Source organism: Lactuca saligna, chromosome 5 (assembly GCF_052625555.1).
Source record: "Lactuca saligna cultivar CGN05327 chromosome 5, ASM5262555v1, whole genome shotgun sequence".
In the NCBI taxonomy this organism is placed as follows: domain Eukaryota; kingdom Viridiplantae; phylum Streptophyta; class Magnoliopsida; order Asterales; family Asteraceae; genus Lactuca; species Lactuca saligna.
Window position 1 is genome coordinate 183,873,874 of NC_136421.1, and position 5,585 is coordinate 183,879,458.

At 32.8% G+C, this 5,585-nt stretch overlaps 1 non-coding gene across 1 annotated transcript; it reads right to left on the reverse strand.

The window, feature by feature from the left end:
• Positions 1-1,476: 1,476 nt before the first annotated feature.
• Positions 1,477-1,580, reverse strand: LOC144999434 (U6 spliceosomal RNA). Its single transcript, XR_013660902.1, has one exon. It is a non-coding gene; the product is annotated as a U6 spliceosomal RNA (small nuclear RNA).
• Between the last annotated feature and the right edge of the window lie 4,005 nt (positions 1,581-5,585).

Consider the following 5,585-nt stretch of genomic DNA (forward strand, 5'->3'; position numbering starts at 1 on the left):
ATTCTCTCTTGTTCTTAGTCTTTTCGTATGAACTCATATCATGTTCTTCATGTTCATACTTCCAAAAACACGATTAATCTCGAGATATCTTACTTCCGTATTCACCGTTCGTTATAAAAATTGGTTCCTACAATTGGTTTCAGAGCCGTACTGTGAAGATCTCACGATTAGTTCAAGGAACGACTCCCGTTCAGTGATTATCTTGAAGATTTTTTTATGTTTTTGCAAAAAAATTCGGGTCTAAACCGGAAATTTTATGATGAGTTCTTCTATTTTTGGTGTTGATTCAATCTTTCACGAATAAAAAAGTTGCTATTTTCTTGTTCTAATTTCTACTGAAAATCCGGGTTTATGAAGATTTTTTTTCTTGCTGCTGATAAAGAAGAAGAAGATGATATTTTATTTTGTTTAAAAGAGCTCAATAAATGATTTTATTCCGTGTTATGGAAAAGACAAAAATAGCTTGGGAATGTGATACTCTTGCAATAAAAAATTACCCCAAAAGGTATGGTTCCTGCGATTAATTAGCAGCTGATATTTATTCGGGATAATGACTTAGGAGGGTAATAAGATTTCCAGCTTTTTCGTATTAGGTTACTAAGGTTTTTTTTTATGCGTATTAGACCAATATGGTTGTTATTACCGTTTAGAAATAGTCTTTTTACTGGTTAAAACCGGTAAAAAGACTATTTCTAAACGGTAATAACAATCATATTGGTCTAATACGCACAAAAAAAACCTTAGTGACCTAATACGGACAAACTAGAAACTTTATTACCCTCCTAAGTCATTAACCCTAATTATTTAGAAAACATGCTTACTAATCAATGTGACTGATTTGTTTGACTGAAAATAATTGCTTCCATTTAAACTTATCTCACAACCCTTCCAGAACTTCTAAGTCAAGAAACTGATATGATTGATGATCTTCATTACATAAATATGCAACATTCATCAATAACTTCTTTTTTGTCATTTAAATGTTTACATGAACACATCCATATGTACAACAACAAAATCTCACTTTGATACCTCCCATCAATGTATACATTTGATAACGAATGGAAATGTAAAACCAACATGGACTTGTAGAGGATGTCTATTATCATTTATTTTATAAAAAGCAAAACCACAACATGAACTAAGAAACTGATATTGCAAAATGAATAAAAAAATCAACACATAAACAAATACATACATACTATATGCAACACATAAACGGAAGTTTATAAAGCATGAAACTTGATGACAGGAAAAGTAAAAAACTTAAAGGAGACTTTATAGAAAGAAAGATCACTCTTACTTGCCACAAATGGTTGAAGACATCAATAAGAAGATCAATCTGACCATAGAATCCACATGTTGTCTGATCATGACTTCAGTAGATGAACTAATGAAACGTAAGAATTGTAATGGAACTCTATTAGCATTTGAAAAGGGAATTAGGGGTCCAGAGAAAACGGCGAAGGGTTAAAAAAAATTTTGGACCATTTCTCGATTTCTGTGTGTCATCCTTGCGCACGGGCCAATGCTAATCTTCTCTGTATCGTTCCAATTTTATCGGATGTCCCCAAAGGGACGACTATAAATGAAGAGCTTCGCCATACACAGGAATAGCAGGTTATATGGGACGACGCGAGTTCTAAACGAAGTAGTTTACTGTTGATGGTCATATATTCTCAATGGCTTTAAACTTAGAGTTAATGAATTAGGAGGGTAATAAGGTTTCCAGTTTGTCCGTATTAGGTCACTAAGGTTTTTTTTTGTGCGTATTAGACCAAGATGGTTGTTATTACCGTTTAGAAAGAGTCCTTTTTACTTGTTAAAACCGGTAAAATGACTATTTCTAAACGATAATAACAACCATATTGGTTTAATACGCACAAAAAAAAACCTTAGTGATCTAATACGGACAAACTGAAAACTTTATCACCCTCCTAAATCATTATCCCTATTTATTCATTATTATAAGTCTTTATGGTAGAGTACAAGTCTCATCGCTGATAGTACATGCCGTCTAATTGGATGAAATATACATGCATGTTTTTATGCATAAATTGGGACATGAACTTTTGCCGGACCCCACTTGTGAGGCTAACTCTCCATATTACTTCATTTATTTGCACAACCCTATTTCCCAAGACAAGAAACCCCTACATAGCAATGTTTTGAAAATCGAACCGGACATCGAACCGATCGTCTTACCGGGTTGATGGTTCGATTGGTTCGAAAGGTCGGACCGGTCCTAAAAACCGGATGAACCGTACGACGTCATATATATATATATATATATATATATATATATATATATATATATATATATATATATATATAATGATAATAATAATAACAACAACCTTATTTTTGAACTTATAAATTGAAACCTTCCAAAATACTAATTCTAATAATTTATGTCATACAAAATTTTGTTACTAACGTAATGAAAAGTAAAAAAAAAAAAAAAAAAAAAAAAGCTTTTGTTTAATGTAGAAGAGTCCTCAAATTGATTATTAGGCTTATCCCACATCGACAAAAAAACAAAAGGGGAGGCTTAGAGAGCATTATAAAGCAAATGTAGCTATAGGCTTTTTTAAAAGCAAACAGCGGATTTACTTCAATAAGGGGTGGGTCTCCTGAATCATTTTAGTGTAAATTTTATAAATGAAAATTATTGTCCGGTTTTTTTCCGGTTTAACCAGTCCGGTTTTTACCGGTTTATGGTTGAACTGCCGGTTCTTAACGGGTTTATTTACAAGCGGTTTTTGGGCTTTATAAAACCGGTAACCTGATCGGTTCCCAGTTGAACCGGCCGGTCCGGTCCGGTTTTCAAAACAGTGCTACATAGCTGATACACTTTATTGACTCTCTTGACACACGAATGCCACCTTACTTTCTCTGTTTACCTACGTGACTTCTCATAACTCATGTCCACTGCCACTTTTGTTTAATTTTTCTGCGACACGTAACCAGAGTACCAAAATGGGGTTATTGAAAAACCAATCTGGTATAATTTAAAATTTTTTACAAAACTAGTATTTTTCTTCATTTTTAATTTATTTTTCAATATTTCTTATTGTTTTTCTATTTATTTATATCGGCTGTTTTACTTTTTTATTTCAGGTTTTTACTATTTTTTGTTATTAAATATTATTTTATTTTTTATTTTATTTTCATTTGAGATTTTTTTAATATACATTTAACATAAACATCTAACACACAAAAGAGCTTTATTATTTCCGTTCATTATATGCCTATTTGAGTAATTTTTTTTCCACTTTTTATATAGTGATTATGAGTTTACTTTAATTTCCTTACCATTTATTTATACATATATTTTAAAAACTTAATCCTTTATACAAAGAATTTTTTTCTCATGTCTTTATTTATACAACATTTGCATGCTTTTTGAGTTTCTTTACGGGTTTTTGTCATAAAAGCTCTCATATTTACATAAAAAAACCGGTTATGCCCAAAATTGATTTCTTTTGCCACAGATGCCTAACACTTACCCTCATGTTTCATTTAATGTTTTTTACCGGTTCCACGTAATCAACCGGTTACATCCCCATTTACAACCGGTTACATCCCCATAGGTAATACGAATGTTAAATTCCATTTGGTGAAGCATTCTCATTGTCTGAAGCTAGGGTTTTTCAAGAGGTAAGAAATTACGGTCTGATCATGGTTTTTACGAGAAATCATCTCCATTAATTGCTTACTTTTCATGATAATGGTTGCGAAGAAATGGGTTCTTCAGACGATGGTTACGACGACCCATTTGCTGGAATTTACGAGCCATTTTCTGGGTTAAATGAGATGGATTTTGAGCTACACGGGATTTACATGGATCATAAACCACGACAGGAGTTTGTATCAAGGCTTGATAAATGTAAGGATCATTTTCTTAACATTCTAATTTCTTATGCGAACATTAGAAATGCAAGTATGATTGATGAGGTGAAAGATCGAGTGGAGCATGATAATGATTTGCAAAATGATGAGGAGGCAGAGGAAGAAGTGACTAACAAATACAGAATACATGATCCAAATGTTAGGTGGGATAAGATGGAACCTAAGTTAGGGGACGTGTTCGGATCACCTGCACAGCTGAAATTGTGTGTGACAAACTATGCAGTAAATTGAGGGTACCAAATATACTTTCAAAAGAGTGACAATAGAAGAATTATTGCAAATCAAGATGATGGTGATGTGATTGAAGGTGATGGTGATGTTCTAAATGATGGTGGTGTGATTGAAGGTGAAGGTGTTAATCATGGGAATGAGGCTGCTGGTGATGTTCTAAATAATGAGATTGCTGATGATGGGAATGTGGCTAATGATGAAGGTCATCTGAAAGTGCCTAAGACAAGGAAAAGAAAGCCATCAGAGAGGATCACTAAAATAAAGCTTAAAAATGTAGTTTTTGATAAAGATGGGGATGGTTCCACATGTTCAAATCTAGTGAATCTGGAGTAGTTAGTTATGTATATGGGGGATTTAGGTGGAAATGGTATACTTGGGCATTTGCACAGGAAGCCCTTTTTAGTACATTTTGTACATCTTAGTTTATACACCCACTAAGTTCACCTTTCATCCAGTTGTTCTCATGTACCTTTTGGGTTGCCTTTTTGGGATATATTTTTGGCAATTTGGTACAAATGGATGGATGGTACATGTTAGTTGATCTTTTGTGATCTTTTGTATTGGTACATGAATATTATGTAATGAATCCCCTCATTATGGTTATAATATGTTTGTTATGTTTGTTAATTTATAATATGTTTTTTTATCGATACCATTGGCATCTATATTATGTAGCATGTGTAACTACAGTTAACCAATTTCAGCATTGTACTTTACCATTTAGCAATTTAATGTATATTATGAACCATATGTTTGTTATGTTTACCATTTACATTTCACAGACAATTTGTATTTTACCATTACAGACATTTCATCATGGCAAAGCCCAATTGTTATATGAACTCTAAGTAGCTATTCCTACTCAATCTTTCTAGTAAAACTTCCCCTTCTTATCACCATGCAATAATACAAAAAGTTGTAATGAAAGATTGCAAAAGTTTACATGGAAAATCTACATTTTTTCCTGATTTCAACTTTTTAGTTTACAACCAGGAAAAAAGATGCATACATCTGATCTGATCTGATCTAAATCCTTCATTTGTTGTGAATAACTGATCTAGTAGTAAGAGATGATCTCATGTCAACAATGGCAGATTCATCAGCACCCAAATTGATAGCTTCTTTGCTAGCAGTTATGAATCTTGAAACTGCACCTTTTACATACGTATAAGCTTCTTTCACATTCATTTTGTTGCTCATTTCATCTGGAAAACTACTCAAGAAATGATCACCATTAAGAACAGCAGCAAAATAATATAAAGTCACAACATTCTACCATTCCAAAACAATAGTTACTAGCCAACTTCAGCATTGTACTTCCATTTGCAACTAAAATCAATCCAAACATTCTACCAAAAGCCAAGTCGACCCAAACATTCTACCAAAAGCCAATCCAAAATGATTTACATCTTCAAAACAACAATTGTCACCATTACAAAAAT